Genomic DNA, 21,091 nt, shown 5'->3' with positions numbered 1-21,091 from the left:
TCAATATGATGTCAAACTTAATAATATTGAGATACACAGTTAGTGTAAGGAAAACATATCCATTTCAAAGGAAAGAACTAGTGGCCAATAAGTAATCACATCAACCACAAAAAATCAAACAATTTTAGCATGTAGAGTGAGCTAAATTTGATGTAAATCTTTTTTGAAGCAAGTTCTAACCTTTTTCTTTTTACATTTCAGGAATAAATAAAAGACTATGTAAGTATACCTAAAAGGGCTTTATAAATCCATCTTTTTAGAAGGAATGACTTCCTTCTAATAGAAGGAGAAATCTGGTGGATGCCCTCTGAGGAAAGTATGTTGAATACATTAGATGGGATGGAAAGAAGCACTTTTATTAGTTTCTATTGGTAAAAGACAACCTAGAGTAATTACGCTTTGCATATCATCTCTTCTGATACACTAGATTGCGATTTTGTTCAACTGTTACTTTATTTACCCTAGTTCTGCATTTTTGTGATCCAAAGCAATCAACTTTTTATTTAATGAGAGCAGTGGGTTCTTATTTTAAGTTTGTCATCATCGGGGGAGACTTAGCCATGAGTCAGAGATGGTATATGTAATTCCTACTACCATACAGCCTAAGAGCATGTGCAACTCAAACATTAAACTGAATTCCCTATATAACATATCTGTCAGATATTGTGTGTGGAATACAGGAGCAGAATGCATCTTGCCATCCTACTTACATTTCAGATCTAAACCTCAAATGCCATCTTACAATATCCAGCCAAATTTGGGATCTCAGAGCATTTGTTACTTTCATAGTAGTGTTATTGCTTTGGATACATTTCAGAAGTAAGTAGTTTAAAAAATCTTTGAAAATTACAAATCACAAGTTTCCCTGACTAATGACTTACCTTTTAAGCCAACTTTAATAAACTCATATTTTAACTAAATAAACCTGATGACCAAAAGGAAAACTTTATTATTTTAAGAAATTAGCTTGTATTTGTGTTTTTAACATCTCACTCCAAAGTGACAGTCTCAGAACATGAAAATAATTCAAGTTTAGAGAATTCCAAAAATAAATTATGGATGCCTTATTAAGTGTTATAAATTGCTCAATTTGCTAAATAAATTGGGGAAATGGCTTTTAAGTACTTGCTACCAATCCTTACTTTTGATTATTTATTTTCTTGTGTTTAGTGAGACTGTAAAGTGAAGATTGCAGTTGGGAACTAATTACTATTATCTTTTAACAACTTTGGAACGTAGATGAGCATGGTCCATACTACATGTTCCTATGACCTCTGACAGCTGCCATTATATTTGGATATCTTCTTAATCCAAACTTTTTATGCCTAGCTTTTCTCTGTTTGTCGCCTTTATCTCATAACCTAATTTCCTTCCTTCTTCCATCTCAACCCTAATAACCATGCCTTGTTAGGCAGCAGCACCCATATTTCCTATGATTCACATCGATATTCACTTGTCTTCTGTGTCATTCTTTTGGGGACTTTCTCTCTATTAGGGAGTATGCCTAGTCAAGTTTACCTTTACTCTTTTGATAAAGACATTTTGGTAAAGATTTCAATCATCTTGACAGATTTATTAGACCTATTTTTGTATTTACAAACACTGTTTGTGACTTTCAAATCAGATCAACCATGTAGGTATGTTCTGCTGTGACTATGTATATCTTGGCTGGAAGGACCAAACCATCTGGGCATATGCTGTTGTGATTTGTGCGGGTGAGCTCCAGGGGATTGGGGTTGCTAAGACAGTGAGTCTTATAGTTCAACACACAGGCAGCCTCAGGGGCCTACTTCTGCTCTATTTTGATCATATTTTAGGTTGGACTTGCTAGATTTGGGGCAGTTCCTAGAGATCTAGGAGGCCCAAAAGAACTTGAATCTGTTCTAGGGCTCGGTCATCTTGTTCATTAGAATGATAGACCAATGCCTCCATTTACCAATATGTTTTCACAAAATGCCTCACAGTGTTTCCAGGTTTCATGAAATTTAGCAAAAGACAAAATATGTTGGTGGAATCTAGCTTCTAGATGCAGTAATATCTTCTGTCCAGTTTTTGGATATGTTTAGATTTACTACAGACTCCTTAATGCTGGAAGGTCAAAAGAAGTTAACATTCTCCACTGCGGTGATCTTCAGTTTATATTGGAATAGCATTTGTTTCCATTAATGATCCAATTAATGAGGGAAACCATGTTGTGTGATGAGATGTGGGGATTAGGAAATGTAACTAATCTTATTTTTTGTCTCTTGTGAATACAATAGGAATAAACAATAATGTTACAGCTCCTTCACAGATTTCAAGCAGATTAAACATACAGTTGAAAGACCAAATTGCTTTATTCCAATCTAAAATTTATAGAGTAATTCTGTACTAAAGCTTGCACTGACAGCATGGGTTCAGGCATTCTAAAGTCACTGGAGCAGATAAATTGTCTGAGAAAGAAGGTAAAAAAGATCTTGGAAAAAAAGTCCTAAAATTTTTGCCGTTTGTTCATGATGATTTCATTAAAATTTGTTTTTAGTAGGATGAATAAAATATATCTTGTATTTGTTTCTCTATATTTTTGTCTGAAAATTGCTTCCCAATAATGTAACTCAAGCTTTGCTGCTGAAAGGGTCGGAGGAATTTATAGAATTGTGGCCATCAATCATATGCTGGATATTGCTGAAGTGCTGACTGATACCGACTTATTGTCTACTGTCACATAACATAAAATTTTCTGTAAGAAAGTGTACTATTAGCTACAGTGAAGGGTTTACTTTATAAAGGGTGTTAAACATAACTTGTATCTTCCCTTGATAGATGACTTGTTACTAATTTTGATTCCAAAAATAAAATTGGCTATCAAAAAATACTGCTAAAAATTTACATAGAACTATAATAGACTAATAGAACATTAGAACCAGATGATATCTGATTTACAATATTTGATCATAACTATTCAATATAGCATGCTTGCGATAGAATGTTGGGGACCTTTCAGTGGCTCTTCCATTAGCATTTTCTGAGATCAGGAGAACCGCCTAAACTGTCTTGTTCTCTTGATTAGTATCAGTGTCTAGAACATAAAATGTGCTTAGAAAATCTTTGCAGAATGAATAAATGAGAGTGAATGAATGGAAGAGAGGAAATATGCCAAGCAGAGGACTGAATCACTTCTCTCTGATAAGCATTACTATTACTTAATGTTAGAAAAACAAAGGGAGCATAATTCCTTTATAGTTTGTGAATATATTAGGCTCCTAATTCTTGATTTTATTTTGTTCCCACTTAAACCCTATATGACTGCAATCTATTTTTTGTACAATGATGACCTTTTAAAAATAAATCACACAATGTCACACTTCTGCTTTGAAATCCTGTAATGCCTGTTCACTGTAGTTAGTACAAAATACAGCCATTTATCTTGGCCTACAAGTACGTGCTCAGCTTTGTCCTTGCCCACTTATCCAACCTTATCCCTCAAGGCTCTTTGCCGTTCACACTGCATGCCAGTCACGCAGAACTCTCTCTGCTTCTAGTTCGTTTCCACCCCAGGACTATTGTAGTGTCTGTTCCCTCTGCCTGGAAGGTGGATCTTTACCTTCCTGTCTCCTTTCCATCATTTAGGTTTCCATTTAAAGTTCACCTCCTTAAAGAAGACTTTCTTGATCACCCATCCTAGTTCACAATGCTCCCTCTAGCACTCCCTGCCTGGTCACTCTTTATTTTCATATAGCAGTAATTACTTTATCTTATCCTCCAGGAGAGCCACTTTTATTGCTGTGTTCTCATGCCTAGAACAGAAGTTGGCACAGGTTGAACGTGTACACATGGAATTTTTGATTACACATTTGGATGCTCTAACAGGCTGGGCGTAGTGGCTCATGCCTGTAATCCTAGCATTTTGAGAGGCCGAGGTGGGCAGATTGCTTGAGCTCAGGAGCTTGAGACTAGCCTGGGCAACATAGTGAGACCCTGTCTCTACAAAAAATACAAAAATTAGCCAGGTATGATGGCATGTGCCTATAGTCCCAACTACTTGGGAGGCCGAGTTGGGAGGCTGGCTTGAGTCTGGGAGGCAGAGATTGCAGTGGGCCAAGATCATACCACTGCACCCCATCTTTCTGTAAGATTACTGGTATATAAAACTCTGAGAACACTGTCCCTCTAGTTAGAAGCTGCAATTTAAAAATTGGCTTCTATAGAACAACAACTGTTTTTTTGCCACTGTAAACTGCACTGCATTAATACCTTCGAGCATAAACATCTTAACCTGTTGCAACTTTGTTTATAGGCTAGTGTCCCAGAAGTGGAGTTGTTGAGTCAAAGTTTATACAACATTTTAATCTTCTTGGATGCAAAAATTCTAAGTAAAATATTAGCAAACAGAATACAATAATGTCTCCAAAGAATAATACATCAGGAATAAGTAGAACATATTCCAGGAATGCATGGCTATTTATTTCCCTTTTTAAAATATTATTTTAGAATTGGGGGTACATGTGCAGGATTGTCACAGAGGTATGTTGCATAATGCTGAGGTTTAGGACATAACTTAACTTGTCATCCCGGTATTGAGCATAGTACCCAATAGGTAGTTTTTCAGCCCTTGCTCCCAGTCCTCTCTCTATCACTAGTAGGCTCCACTGTCTATTGTTCCTATCTTTTTGTCCATGTATATCCAATATTTATCTTCCACTTGTAAATGAGAATATGTGGTATTTGGTTTTCTATTTCTGCGTTAGTTTACTTAGGATAATGGCCTGTAGCAGCATCCATGTTGCTGCAAAGGACATGATTTCATTCTTTTCTATGACTGTATAATATTCCATGATGTATATGTACCACATTTTCTTGATCCAACCCACCATTGATGGACACCTAGGTTGATTCCATGTTTTTGTTATTGTGAACAATGCTGCAATGAACATATGGGTGCATGTATCCTTTTGGTGGAATGATTTATATTCCTTTGGGTATATACTCAGTAATGAGATTGCTGAGTCAAACAGTTGTTCTGCTGAGAAATTGCCAAATTCCTAGCCACAGTGGCTGAACTAATTTATATTCCCACCAACAGTGTATTAGTATCCTCTTTTCGCCACAGCCTCACCAACACTTGTTTTTTTTTTTTTTTTTTTTTTTTTGGTATTAGTATCCTCTTTTTCCCACAGCCTCACCAACATTTGTGTTTTTTTGGTTTGAATTTTTAACAAAAGCCATTCTGACTGGCGTGAAATGGTATCTCATTGTGGTTTTGGTTTGCATTTCTCTGATAGTTCGTGATGAGCGTTTTTTTTCATATGCTTGTTGGCCACTTGTATGTCTTCTTTTGAGAAGTATTTGTTCATATCCTTTGCCTACTTTTTAATGGGGTTGTTTTTTTGCTTGTTGATTTAAGTTCCTTACAGATTCTGGACTATTAGACCTTTGTCAGACTTACAGTTTGCAAATATTTTCTCCCATTCGGTAAGCTGTTTAATTTCTTGGTAATTTCTTTTGCTGTGCTCAAGCTCTTTAGTTTAATTAGGTCCCACTTACCAATTTTTGTTTTTGTTGCAGTTGCTTTTGGGGACTTAGTCATAAATTCTTTGCCAATGCCAATATCAAGAAGGGTATTTCATAGCTTTTTTTCCCCTAGGATTTTTATAATTTGAGATCTTACATTTAAGTCTTTAATTCATCTTGAGTTAATTTTTGTATATGGTGATAGGCAGGGGTCCAGTTTCATTCTTCTGCATATGGGTAGCCAGTTATTCCTGCACCATTTATTGAATAGGGGGTCTTTTTCCCATTGCTTATTGATATAAGTTTGGCTGTGTCCCCACCCAAATCTCACCTTGAATTGTAATAATCCCTGCATGTCAAGGGCAGGGCCAGGAGGGATGGTTTCCTCCATACTGTTCTCATGGTAGTGAATAAATCTCATGATATCTGACGATTTTATAAATGGGAATTCCTCTGCACAAGCTCTCTTGCCTGCCACCACGTAAGACATGACTTTGCTCCTCATTCACCTTCTGCCATGATTATGAGGCCTCCCCAGCCATGTGGAACTGTGAGTCAATTAGGTCAATTAAATCTCTTCCTTTATAAATTACCCAGTCTCAGGTATGTCTTTATTAGCAGCATGAGAACAGACTAATAAACTTATTTTTGTCCACCTGGTACTTATTGTGCAGCTTTATTTATGAGTTCTGTACTCTGTTCCATTGGTCTATGTGTCTGGTTTTGTACCTGTACCATGCTGTTTTGGTTACCACAACCTTTGGTTAGTTTGAAGTCGGGTAATGTGATGCCTCTGACTTTGCTCTTTTTGCTGAGGATTGATTTGGTTATTCATGCTGTTTTTTGGTTCTTTATGAATTTTTGGATAGTTTTTTCTAATTCTGTGAAAAAATGGCATTGGTAATTTGATAGGAATAGCATTGAATCTGTACATTGCTTTGTGGAGTATGGCAATTTTAATGACACTGATTCTTCTCAATCCATGAGCTTGGAACATTTTCCCATTTATTTGTACTGTCTCTGATTTCTTTTAGCAGTGTTTTGTAGTTTTCTTTGTAGAGATCTTTCACCCCATTTGTTAGATGTGTTCCTAGGTTTTTTTGTATGTGTCTTTTATAAATGGGATTGTATACTTGATTTGGCTCTCAGCTAGAATGTTATTGGTGTACAAAAATACTGTTGAGTTTCGTACATTGATTTGGCATCCTCAAACTTTGCTGAAGTCTTTTATCAGTTCTAGGAATCTTATGGCAGGTGTAGAGTTTTCTAAGTATAGAATCATATCATCAGTCTAACTTCTTTTCTTATTGGGATGCCTTTTATTTCTTTCTCTTGCCTGATTGGTGAGGTTATTTCAATATGAGAAATCTGTGAACTTAGTTCATTATATTTATCAATGAAAGGAGAAAACAATATAATTATATGAATAGACAGTGAAAAGCCTTGAGTAAAAAATGCTATTAATAAAAAGTCTTAAGGAAATATGAATACCAGAATGCTGCTTAAAAAAGATTATCAGAAATAAATAGCAAATATTATCCTAAATGATGAATGTTTAATATGAATGTAGACATTTCCATTTTAATGATAAAGAATAGGGAAATGATTAGTATTCAGTATTATTCAACATGATTTTGAAAGTTCCTTAAAATACAGAACATTGGTTTATGTGAAGATTTATTGAGTAAGACCTCAAAAGCACAGGCAACAAAAGCAAAAATGGACAAATGGGATCACATCAAGCTACAAGGATACTCCACAGCAAAGGAAACAATCAACAAATTGAAGAGACAACTCTCAGAATGGGAGAAAATATTTGCAAACTATCCCTCTGAGAAGAGATTAATAACCAGAATATATAAGAAGCTCAAACAATTCAATGGCAAAAAAAAAAAAAAATCTGATTATAAAATGAGGAAAAGATCTGCATAGGCCTGTCTTAAAAGAAGACATATGACCAACAGGTATATTAAAAAGTGCTCATCATCACTAATCAGAGAAATGCAAATCAAAACTACATTCAGATATCATCTCATCCTAGTTAAAAAGGCTTTTATCAAAAAGATGGGAGAAGACAGATGCTGCTGGAGGATGTGGAGAAATGGGAATCCTTGTACACTATTGGTGAGAATATATATTAGTATAGCCATTACGGAAAATAGTATGGAGGTTTCTAAAAAAATTAAACATAGAACTACCTATGATACAGCAATCCTACTGCTGAGTATACATCCAAAAGAAAGGAAATAGGTATATCAAAGAGATATCTGAACTCCCATGTTTATTATAGCACTATTCACAGTAGCTGAGATATGGACTCAATCTAAGTGTCCATCAATGGATGAATGGATAAAGAAAATATGGTAGATATACACAATGGAATATTATTCAGCCATATAAATAGTAAAATCCTGTCATTTGCAACAACATGAATGGAAATGGAAACATAAAATGATTTTATTTTCTTGCCTATGTTATCTTAGTATTTTTAGAACCTATTTTGGACTGAATTATGTCCTCCTTAATTCATATGTTGAAGCCTTGACACCCAAGTTTACTGTATTTAGAGATGGGGCTGTTAAAATGGTAATTAAAATTAAATAGGGACATTAAAGTTGAAATCCTAATCCGGTATGACTGATGCCATTATAAAATGAGGAGGAAACACCAGTGAAGAGTGCACACAAAGGAAAGAACTTGTGAGAACACAGTGAGAAGGTGACTATCCTGCAAGCCAAAGAGAGAAGCCTCAGGAGAAACCAATCCATCTGGCACCATCATCTTGGACTTACAGCCTTTAGAACTGTGAGAAAGAAAATTTCTCTTGTTTAAGCCACCCATTCTGTGGTATTTTGTTATGGCAGCCTTAGCAAAAACTACTGTAAAACAGAAACCTGTGATGTGCTTATGTTAGTAAATATGTACAAATTGTTTGTAGTAAGAGAATTTGGTTAAATGGCTGATGTAAGGTCCTCTGAGCTGGCTGCACCATGGTCAAGCCATTCTGACATTCCCCTACCCTTGTGATTGTGATATTTGCTTATCCTCTTGAATGTACTTGGTAACATTCCTCCCTGCCCTTGTGACAATACACCCTCCCTGCCCTTGTGAATGTATTTTGTAAAATCCTCCCCACCGCCCTTGTGACAATACACTTTCCCTGCCCTTGTGAGTGTACTTTGTAACATCCTTCCTGTCCTTGAGAATGTACTTTGTAACATCCATCGCCTGCAAAAAAATTGCTCCTGACTCCACTGCCTATCGCAAACCTATAAGAACCAATGATAATCCCACCACCCAGGCCGGGCGTGGTGGCTCAAGCCTGTAATCCCAGCACTTTGGGAGGCCGAGACCGCGGATCAGGAGATCGAGGTCAGGAGATCGAGACCATCCTGGCTAACACGGTGAAACCTCATCTCTACTAAAAATACAAAAAACATTAGCCGGGCGAGGTGGCGGCACCTGTAGTCCCAGCTACTCGGGAGGCTGAGGCAGGAGAATGGCGTGAAACCAGGAGGGGGAGCTTGCAGTGAGCCGATCGCGCCACTGCACTCCTGCCTGGGCGACAGAGCGAGACTCCGTCTCAAAAAAAAAAAAAAAAAAAAAAAAAAAAAAAAAAAATCCCACCACCCTTCCCTGACTCCTTTCTCAGACTCAGCCCACTTGCGCCCAAGTGAATAAACAGCCTTGTTGCTCACACTAAGCCTGCTCAGGTTGTCTCTTATACGGATGTGCATATGACAGCTGAATAGCAGATAATTATACAAGAACCAGAAATTTTTTTCTATATGACTTATAATCACCTATAAATAGAAATTAGAAAAACTTCCATAAATAGAATTAAGTATATGATGAAGGTGGGATTTTAATATCTTGATTGTTAACCACTTGAGTAAACACTTGCTATAATTTTATTTACTTTTGATTGTCTTAAAAATGTTTATTTTAAAAATTAGTTTAATTTTTTATTTTATTTTATTTTTTGAGACAGGATCTTACTCTGTCACCCAGGCTGGAGTGCAGTGGCATGATCATGGTTCATTGGAGCCTTGACCTCCCTGGGTTCAGGTGATCTTTCCACCTCAATATTTTTAATTATCTTAAAGAGGAATTCTTTAGCTTCAAGATAGAAACACTAAGCTGTATCTCACCTTTTATTTATTGCTGCCCTGACAAAAGTTAGCATGTAAGTTGTTTAGCTTATTAAAATGAATAATTTACGTTATTAGAAATACTAATTGTTGAGTACTCATTTATTCAAGTTGTAAGTTTAATGGATGTGGAAAAATATTCAACAACAGCAGGAAATTATTATATAATACCTTCTTTATTTTATTGAATTTCAACAAACATGCTTTCTAAGAAACAATCTGAAAGTAAATAATTTATATTTTGGTCTAATTTAATTATCTAGTGACACAATAATAAAGGGCTATTTTTCAAATAAATTTTACTAAAAATAAAGTTTATATTATAATACTATTTTCTATCTATAATCTGATTTTTGAATTCTGTTTGAAGGATGTTTGATTTTGGAAAGTTAACTTGAGATGTCAGCTTACAGCTTTAAGTCATAGAAGAAATACAATTTTATTTCAAGTTTTTTTATTTAATCTTTTCTTCTGAAATTACTGCATGATCTTTTCATATAAAGAAGAATGCATAACATACCATACGTATTTATTATTTTCAAGATTATCTACCTACTACCCTCTTTTGTGATACTGCCATGATTTTAAGTAGAATATTGTAGAATTATTATGTTTCATGAAAATAATAATCCTCTTTATGAACATTTAAACAATTAAGAAATGTACAAGAGAACAAAATACCTTCCTTCCATGGCCAATCACCCAGAAAAATATTAATATAATAATTAGAACATCTTTCCAGACATTGCTTAGTGCATTTATAAAGATAGGATTATAGCTATGGATGATTGGAAAAAGTGCATAAAAATTGTAATCTAAATATACATAATATTTTACATTAAAAGTAATAAATTTAGATTTGCTGGAATTTAACAAAAGAAAAGGAAAATGAAAGATTTTTTAATCTTCTGATAGATATTTCTTCATCAGAGATAGTCTTCCTAAAAGAGCCTTCTGCATCTAAAAAAGATGAGAAATGTTAAAAAGTTTTCTTTAAGTTTATGTTTCAATTTTATATCCTATTGACTGATTTCTGCTGTGAAAGGTAAGGAAGTGAGTACTCTTCCTTCAACCACCCATTTCTTTGCTTCCGTTTTTTTCTCAACGTAATATAATGTTTAGTTTTCAGCTTTTATAGCATTGCCATTTAGTTCTATAGTTGTAATTCTCACAGTTTAGTTTTGGTTTTACATTTAAATAAATTTCATTTTCTCTACCAGTCTTTTTGTTACAGCTTCTTCATTCTTCAGTTCCTTGTTTTCATTCACGTATTTGATGACTGAATTTCATTGTCAATAAGTATTCAGAGATATTATATTCTCTGAGTTTTTGAATTTCTACAAATTACAAATTATAAAATGTTTTAAAATACTTGGATTATATTACAAGAAGAATTTTGTAAATACTACTCTATATTTTCTGGTACTAAAGATTGTTGGTGTGATGTCTCAGGCTAGCTTAATTTTTTTGCCCCTGTAGATTACTTATTTTATTTTCTCCCTGAGTAGGTGATTCTTTGGTCTATCATTCTTTTTAAAAAATTTTTATATTTTTTTACAGAAAAATAATTGAACAGCATAAATACATGTACAGATTATAACTAGATCTATATTAATTACTTATTTGTACTAGAGGTTTTTTAAAAAAAATTAACTATGTTTTAAGATGGAGTACATAATTTGCCTTTCATTAAAAATATTAGAACCCAATAGGCAAATCTGTTTTTATTATTTTTTCTCATTTTTTTTATCATTTTACAGTGACATTTTAATTTTGATTTTAGCTTTAAATTTTTATAATTTTTTCTATTATCTTTATTCTTAGCTTAAAATATTTTAGCTTAAAACATTTTACTGTTATTCTTTTAGATATTTTAAAGGTAAAGAGGAAAAAATTTATGTGTTACAATTTTGAACTTAAGCACAACACAGCGTACATACCAAATAAGAGAGATTAGATGATTTATTTCATCCTAGTGGGTTCTGGAATATCTTATCTGCCTTCCCTAGATAGAGCCTATTATCCCATTCCATTCATCTTTGACATTCCTAAAATATTTTTTGTGTGTGTTTCTGAATTTTTTGCCCACAGGCAAAATTCACTAGAATAATGATAATTACTTATACAAACAGCATTTTTAACTGCTGAGCTATATATATATATATGTATCTCTTATATATAATCTCATATATATATCACATATTTCATATATATATATTTCACTACTTCACTCCCTTTAAGAGGAGTTATATATTCTAAAACCCACAAACAACCAGTGCATATTGGACAAATCTGGTTAAATAAATGACTACATAACTACTAGGGAAGTAGATGAGAGAGTCCATTCAGGGAATACCCTTAATTTAATGCCAATGTTTTAATCTTAACAAAAAACCTTGATCTTATTTACCTTCTCTCTGAGCAGAGTTATGAAAGGAGTCTCTTAGAATGTAGAGTTTCCCAAATCAAAATGGTGGGTGCTAGAAAGACCATGAACTTGGAGTTATATATCTCAGATTGAAATTCAGCTTTGTTACTAACTATGAAAAGTTGAGCAAGTTATTTAATGTCACTGAGCCTTGGTTGCTTCATATTTATAGTGTGATAATGACTAATTTATTGTAAATGGAATAATGTACACAAAGTGTAAAGGACATAGAAAACACTCAGTATCCACTAACATGTCTTGAGCTGAGTACCTCAAGTATCTCCCTGAAGAAAATTTTGTTTTGCCCTAGGTACCTCTGTACCCTGCCTCTCTGTGGCCTTTGATAATGAGATGTCAGTTTTATGCCCTGTCAGTTTAGCAACCAGCACCTAAGGATACTCTTTCATCCAGCCATAAAAAATGTCTGTGGAAAGCAAAAGTGACATTGTCTCAGCAGTTAAGTACTGTTAGCATGAGAAAAGGAATTTTGCCCTGTGGGTTCACAGTCATTTGGATGAAATATTTTAGGAATTTCAGTAAAACTGCAGCCTTAAATCATTTACTTCTCATTTTTTTTTTTTAATCAAAAGTGTTAAGCCTGCAAATTGACAAGTAGGAGAAATTATTTAAAGACTGTGTAATCCAGCTATACTCTGATCCTTAGGACATATGAATGGGCTTCAAAGGATCAATGAACTTCCTGAAATTGTATACAAAGCTAGTATGCGGGTGCATTTTTGTGCTGAGAGGTCTGTGGTGTTCAAAAGATTTTTAAAAGGGTTCACAGCTCAAATAGAATTTAGAACTACTTTCCCAGCTACTCTAACACTGGTCTTTGGAAGAAATTATACCAAGAAGACCATAATAACTTGACCTGATGTATAATCATCTTCACTGAATTTTAATAATATCTGTATCAAATAATAAAATAAATAGTAGTATTTTTCCAGGAAATATTATGAACATAATTAATGAGGGTAAAATTTACGAATTACTTAGTGTCTCATATTTCATATACAAAGTTTCAATGAGAATTTTCTTTTAAAATCTGGAGCTAGAAAAATCTTAGCTTCTCAAAAACCGTAGAAGAAAACCTAGGTAATACCATTCAGGATATAGGCATGGGCAAGGACTTCATGTCTAAAACACCAAAAGCAACAGCAACAAAAGCCAGAATTGACAAATGGGATCTAATTAAACTAAAGAGCTTCTGCACAGCAAAAGACACTACCATCAGAGTGAACAGGCAACCTACAGAATGGGAGAAAATTTTTGCAGTCTACTCATCTGACAAAGGGCTAATATCCAGAACCTACAAAGGACTCAAACAAATTTACAAGAAAAAAACAAACAACCCCATCAAAAAGTGGGCAAAGGATATGAACAGACACTTCTCAAAAGAAGACATTCATACAGCCAACAGACACATGAAAAAATGCTCATCATCACTAGCCATCAGAGAAATGCAAATCAAAACCACAATGAGATACCATCTCACACCAGTTAGAATGGTGGTCATTAAAAAGTCAGGAAACAACAGGTGCTGGAGAGGATGTGGAGAAATAGGAACACTTTTACACTGTTGGTGGGACTGTAAACTAGTTCAACCATTGTGGAAAACAGTGTGGCAATTCCTCAAGAATATAGAACTAGAAATACCATTTGACCCAGCCATCCCATTACTGGGTATATACCCAAAGGATTATAAATCATGCTGCTATAAAGACACATGCACATGTATGTTTATGGCAGCACTATTCACAGTAGCAAAGACTTGGAATCAACCCAAATGTCCATCAGTGACAGACTGGATTAAGAAAATGTGGCACATATACACCATGGAATACCATGCAGCCATAAAAAAGGATGAGTTCATGTCCTTTCTAGGGACGCACTAATCACAGTAGCAAAGACTTGGAATCAACCCAAATGTCCATCAGTGACAGACTGGATTAAGAAAATGTGGCACATATACATCATGGAATACTATGCAGCCATAAAAAAGGATGAGTTCATGTCCTTTGTAGGGACATGGATGCAGCTGGAAACCATTATTCTCAGCAAACTATCACAAGAACAGAAAACCAAACACTGCATGTTCTCACTCATAGGTGGGAATTGAACAATGAGATCACTTGGACACAGGAAGGGGAACATCACACACCGGGGCCTACTGTGGGGAGGGGGGAGGGGGAGAGAGAGCATTAGGAGATATACCTAATGTAAATGATGAGTTAATGGATGCAGCACACCAACATGGCACATGTATACATATGTAACAAACCTGCACGTTGTGCACATGTACCCTAGAACTTAATGTATAATTAAAAAAATAAAAATTCACTGAGTATCTTAAAAAGTTCTATGTGCTTATATCTATTGATAATTTGTAATACTAAAAATAAGAATTTTTAAAAACTTATTCACTTAAAATAACAATACATGTGTTAAAATGACATCTTATGAAAAATCAATATATTTTCCAAAATAAAAGTTTTTCAAGAGTAAAAAAAAAAGAAAAAGCTTATCTTAGTATCTGCATCTTAGTACCTGCAATGCCAGCTTTTCTCCTTTTCTTTTTTTTTTTTTTTTTTGAGACAAGAGTCTCACACTGTAGCCCAGGCTGGAGCGCAGTGGCACGATCTCAGCTCACTGCAAGCTCCGCCCCCGAGTTCACCATTCTCCTGCCTCAGCCTCCCTACTAGCTGGAACTACAGGCGCCCACCACCATGCCCGGCTAATTTTTTGTATTGTAGTAGAGACAGGGTTTCACGGTGTTAGCCAGGATGGTTTCGATCTCCTGACCTCGTGATCAGCCCACCTGGGCCTCCCAAAGTACTGCGATTAGAGGCCTGAGCCACTGTGCCTGGCCACTTTTCTCCTTTTTAAACAATGAGAATTAGATTGCTCATTTTATCCTTCATTTTTACCTTGTTTTTAAGGCAACTTAAAATCAGAATTTTCATGTCTGTAATCCCAGCACTTTGGGAGGCCGAGGCAGGCAGATCACGAGGTCAGGAGATCGAGACCATCCTGGCTAACATGGTGAAACCCCGTCTCTACTGAAAATACAAAAAATTAGCCGGGCGTGGTGGCGGGCACCTGTAGTCCCAGCTACTCGGGAGGCTGAGGCAGGAGAATGGCGTGAACCCAGGAGGTGGAAATTGCAGTGAGCCGAGATGGCGCCACTGCACTCCAGCATGGGCGACAGAGCGAGACTCTGTCTCAAAAAAAAAAAAAAAAAAAAAAGTCAGAATTTAAGCTAAATGATGGCATCTATGTTGCTATTACAAATTATGTATTTACCTTATCTAGTCTATGACAATTGTTTTCTATTTCTAATTACCTTTTATTATATGCATTTTTGTTGTCTAAACTGCCTCATGTCCTTAATGTAAACAGTTAAGATATAATAGATGTGCATTAAAAAAGAAATCACTGTTGGAATTGGCCATGGAGGAGTAAATGAAGGGAAGATTTCTCTTATTACAATGATTAAAGCATATACATTCTTTAGGGAAGAGAGAGAATCTCAACAAAAGATGAGAGCTTCTTTTATAATAAACTATAAGCAGCTCGTTGCTCTCCAAGTTTAAGTTAGGTGACTCTTACAAGGAGTTTTCTCAGCTATAGGGTGCTATTTATACCCTTAAAAATGGGTCAGCTGTGACCCAATAAGTACACTTTGGGTCCCTCAGAACATTCCAGTTCATTTATTCAATACAAATTATTCAATAATTGGTTTGCAGGGAGAAACAAATAATTCATGCTTGTAACATGTCTATTCTGTAGTGATGCATGATTCTTTTTACCCTAAGTCTCTCAGTTTTGTATTCATAACTTCCTGTAGGTGAAGGAGGAGAAAGTGGAGGGATTGGGATGGGTGAATACAGAAGTTGCAAGATTGTCACCTTTGGTGGACCTGCAAAAAAAAATAATATTAATCATTTGATAATTGAGTAGGGAGATTAGTGTGGACTTAAGAAAAGGTATTGGTTATAACTCAAATCTCCCAATTACAACTGAGGAGGTGGGAGAAATACCTGGTTACAGGCTGTCCCAGGATTCCTCGGATGGTAATGGACCTTGAGGACAGTTGTCCAGGACAGGAGATTGACACTGAGAAGGCAGAGCCAGTGTCCAGGAGGAAGTTAATTTCCTGGCCCTCAATGGTTAAATGTACCAGGTGCTCAGTGAGGGTGATGACATGAGCTGGCACTTGCCCCGGGCACCCTTCAGTCCTGTAGTTGGATCATCTGGTTGGGGGCTTCTGACTCAGAGAACCTTTGTTCTCTGGGGCAGTGCACCTTCCAGTGATTGCCTCAGCATAGCGGACATGGATGAGGGGGCAGCTTGTTTCTCATTGGACAATCTTTTTTTAAAGTGTTCGTTGTAAACCACACTGATAACAAGCCCTACCAGGTGATTGGCGTGTTCCATTTTCTGTCCTCTCTGAACCACTAAGGTTTGTTTATCTGAGGGCCATGACTAAGGCAGCAGCCTTTCTCTGATCTCACTTTTCCTTTTGGGCCTGTTCCTCTTGGTCCCTATTACAGAACACCAAGGTTGCCAGGTTTAGTAATACCTCCAAATTTTGTTCAGGGCCCAGGATTTGCTTTTGAAGCTTTCTCCTGATCTCTGTGGCTGACTGGGTAATAAATTTATCTTTAATATCAATTGACCCTCGAGTAATTCGGGTGACAGGGAAGTATATTTTCTTAAGGCCTCCCGTAGCCGCTCAAGGAAAGAAGGATTTTCTTCCTTTCCCTGAGTTATGGTGGACATCATTGAATAATTCATGGGCTTTTCCTAATTCTCCTTAGTCCTTCTAGAACACAGGTCAACAGGTATTTATGACTCCAGTCCTCATGATCTGAGTCAAGGTCCCAGTGGGTATCCATACTGGGGATGGATTGCTGACTGGTAGGGAATTTGTCCCTTTCTTTGGCTGTCATTCTATCCTTTATTTGACTAAGATACCAGATATCTTGAAACCCTTGGGCTGCAGCTAAAGCCGGATTCTTTTCATTAAAGGCCAGGGTTTGATCTAACAGTAGCATGACATCTCTCCAAGCGAGAGCGAAGGTTTGCCCTAGACCCTGTAGGACATCTATGTATCTATCAGGATCATCTGAAAACTTCCCCAGGTCTTCCTTCATCTGCTTTAAATCAGAGAGGGGACATGTACCCAGGTTGGGCCAAATTCCCCTCCCCCTGCAGCTTGAAGGGGACATAACCAATAGCCTGGGGGTTTTTGTGGTCCTTTGGAGATTTCTTTGCTTATTTCCTTCTGGGCAGGGGAGATTAGAGGAGGATTATCATTAATAGGAAGGGGAGCTATAGGGAGGCTAGGACATGGGGGTAAGCTGAGAGGTCCTCCTGTGGGATGTAAATTGCAAGCTTTGCATAGTTGTGTATTCTCCTTAAATGAAAAAAAAGCTTGGACATAAGGTATTTCACTCCATTTGCCTTCCCTCTTACAGAAAAGGTCAAGCTGCAGGATAGTATTGTAATTTGTACTTCCCTCAGGTGGCCATTTTTCCCTATCAGAGAGAGAATATTGGGGCCAGGCTGTAGTACAGAAAAAAAATGAGCCACCTCTTTTTCAGGGTTTGTGGGTCAAATTGGTCCCAATGGCTTAGGATGCATTTCAAGGGTGAGCCTGTTGATGCCTGTTTCCCATCTGAAAGACAAAACCACCTGCGGTTTTGGTTTGTTTTGTTTCTCCCCATGCCCAAGAACCCGCAACAACGATCCCTGGACCGTGCTGATCAGAATAGTTGCGCTCACCGATGCAGCAGCAGAAACACTAGTTTTCCTCCCATACCACAAGGAGGACCAAAGAAGGTCGGATTTAGTAGCCCTTACTGACTCATTCTCGAAAACCTGCACCCCTGCCTGTCCTCCTAGACCTCAAGGAGGACCAAGAAAAATTGGATTTAGTGGCCCTTACTGACGCATTCTCGAAAACCTGTTAGAGTCCTAAGCATTCTCCTGTTAGTATTGGGACCATACCCATGTCCTATAAAGATGTTATGTTCTAAAAATGAAGTGGAGGGCCTTACCCTGAGGGAGGGAAGGGATCTCCAGGGTTGGAAGAGTGACACCTTTTGTCCTCACTTATATGAATAGGAAGGATACAATTTCTGAAGCTCCCCATATCCTAGCTTCAGGAATAGCTTTTGTTAGGCCTGTTAGTCTGAGGAGGGATCCTAAAATTCCAGATAGTCCCTCCTACAATGGGGTTTTGGGCCAAAATTATGTCTTTCTGATTGGTGAGCCCAGGTGCCTAAAGAAGGTAACAGAGTCCTGAAGTTTATACTAGAAATCATTCTTATAGGAGAAACTAGAAAAGCACCAGAGACAGGGAGTGAGTTTTAGAAGCGGGACTAGCCTCAGAGAAGAGAGGCTAGAGGAAGTTTGTCTGCTAGGCATTAGGACCCAGGGGGTGAGGGTCAGGATAGATAAGATAGATGGGCAAGTTTCACTTGGGTGACATACCTCTGAGAGTTCCGCTCATGGCCGCAGGGTCAACCAACTTGTTGCTGGGACCCCAGAATTAAATGGCTTTCCTCTCTGTCGACCCTTGGCTCAGCCCAGAAGTACAGGAAAAGCAGAAGCTGGTTCCAGGCAAACCAATGCTCCCAACTGCGAAGAGTCAGGCATCGTTAGCCCTTTCCCAGAAAGTCTGACACCCATGTCTTTAGTCCGGTGGCCACGCTAGTCGCTTTTAACTGGCCTACACGTGCCTGGTATTTAGCCCCCAAATTCTAAGGAAAAATAGGACAGAATAGCAAGTGAAAGGGGTCTGATGGTACTCACTGCTTGGTGATAGGTGACAGTTTCACCGCTCAGCGATAGGCAATGGTCTCACCACTTGGCGATAGTCTCACCACTTGGCGATAGGCGAGAGTCCCATATGGGTTGCCAAAATGTGTCCAGAATTGGTGGGTTCTTGGTCTCGCTGACTTCAAGAATGAAGCTGTGGGCCCTCGTGGTGAGTGTTATAGTTCTTAAAGATGGTGTGTCTGGAGTGTCTTCCTTCTGGTGGGTTCATGGTCTCACTGGCTTCAGGAGTGAAGCTGCAGACCTTTGCAGTGAGTGCTGCAGCTCTTAAAGGCAGCACGTCTGGAGTTGTTTCTTTCCTTCCAGTGGGTTTGTGGTCTCGCTGGCTTCAGGAGTGAAGCTGCAGACCTTTGTGGTGAACATTATAGCTCTTTTTTTTTTTTTTTTTTTTTTTTTTTTTTGAGGCGGAGTCTCGCTCTGTCGCCCAGGCTGGAGTGCAGTGGCGCGATCTCGGCTCACTGCAAGCTCCGCCTCCCGGGTTCCCGCCATTCTCCTGCCTCAGCCTCCCGAGTAGCTGGGACTACAGGCGCCGCCACCACGCCCGGCTAATTTATTTTTTGTATTTTTAGTGGAGACGGGGTTTCATTGTGTTAGCCAGGATGGTCTCGATCTCCTGACCTCGTGATCCGCCCGTCTCGGCCTCCCAAAGTGCTGGGATTACAGGCTTGAGCCATTATAGCTCTTAATGGTGGTGCGTCTGGAGTTGTTTGTTCCTCCTGTTTGGAGTTGTTCATCTCTACCGGTGGGTTTGTGGTCTCACTGGCTTCAGGAGTAAAACTGCAGACCTTTGCAGTGAGTGTTACAGCTCATAAAGGTGGCATGGACCCAAAGAATGAGCAGCAGCAAGATTTATTGCAAAGAGCAAAAGAACAAACCTTCCACACCTTGGAAAGGGACTTGAGTGGGTTGCTACTGCTGGCTGGGGCAGCCTGCTTTTATTCCCTTATCTGGCCGCACCCACATCCTGCTGATTGGTCCATTTTACAGAGAGTCGATTGGTCCATTTTACAGAGAGCTGATTGGTCCATTTTGAAAGAGTGCTGATTGGTGCATTTACAATCCCTGAGCTAGACACAAAGTGCTGATTGGTGCATTTACAATCCTCTAGCTATACATAAAAGTTCTCCAAGTCCCCATCAGATTAGCTAGATGCATAGTACTGATTGGTGCATCCACAAACCCTGAACTAGACACAGAGTGCTGATTGGCGCATATACAATCCTCCAACTAGACATAAAAGTTCTCCAAGTCCCCACCTGATTCAGGAGCCCAGCTGGCTTCGCCTAGTGGATCTTGTGCCAGGGCTGCGGGTGGAGCTGCCCGTCGGTCCCCTGCCATGCGCCCGCACTCCTCAACCCTTGGGTGGTTGTTGGGACTGGGCGCTGTGGAGCAGGGGGCAGTGCCCGTTGGTCAGGCTTGGGCTGCGTGGGAGCCCGGGGGGATGGGGAGCTCAGACATGGCAGGCTGAGGCCCAGTGAGAATTCGAGCATGGTGTGGGCGGGTTGGCAGTGCTGGGTGACCCAGCTCACCCTCTGCAGCTGCTAGCCCAGGTGCTAAGCCCCTCACTGCCCAGGGCCGGTGGCACCGGCTGTGCAGTGCTGGCCCAGCCCACGCCCACCCAGAACTCTGGCTGGGCCGCGAGCCCCACATGCAGCCCCGGTTCCCGCCCATGCATCTCCCTTCACACTTCCCGGCAAGCAGAGGGAGCTGGCTTCCGCCTCGGCCAGCCCAGAGAGGGGCTCCCATAGTGCAGCAGCAGGCTGAAGGGCTCCTCAAGTGTGGCCAGAGTGGACCCTGAGGCTGAGGAGGCACAGAGAGTGAGCGAGGGCTGCTAGCACGTTGTCACCTCTCAATACTGTACTTGGAAAACTCTTCTATTATCCTAATTTGACAAACTTGAGAAATAACATTGTCTCTGAAAGAGTTTAAACATTGAGAAACTACAATTTATGACAAAACACTGACATATTACCTGACAGAAGCAGCCATTGTCCCCATTGTGAAGATGAGAAAACAGAATCATAAAATCAATAAACTATAATCTGTACCTCATTCAACAAATCAAAGATAGGATCTCTAAGCTAGCTGACAAAATATATTTATGAAGTAATGCTATTTGGTAAATTACATTGGTTTAGAAATAAAAATATAGGCCGGGTGCAGTGACTCATGCTTG

The 21,091-nt window shown here is 38.4% G+C and overlaps 1 pseudogene; it reads left to right on the top strand.

Moving 5' to 3' along the window:
* Positions 1–21,091, top strand: part of LOC105468238 (keratin, type I cytoskeletal 18 pseudogene) — a 157,749-nt pseudogene that overhangs the window by 66,887 nt on the left and 69,771 nt on the right.

Source organism: Macaca nemestrina, chromosome 11 (assembly GCF_043159975.1).
Source record: "Macaca nemestrina isolate mMacNem1 chromosome 11, mMacNem.hap1, whole genome shotgun sequence".
In the NCBI taxonomy this organism is placed as follows: domain Eukaryota; kingdom Metazoa; phylum Chordata; class Mammalia; order Primates; family Cercopithecidae; genus Macaca; species Macaca nemestrina.
The sequence above is the reverse complement of the archived record's forward strand: the minus strand, read 5'-3'. Positions and strand labels throughout refer to the sequence as shown.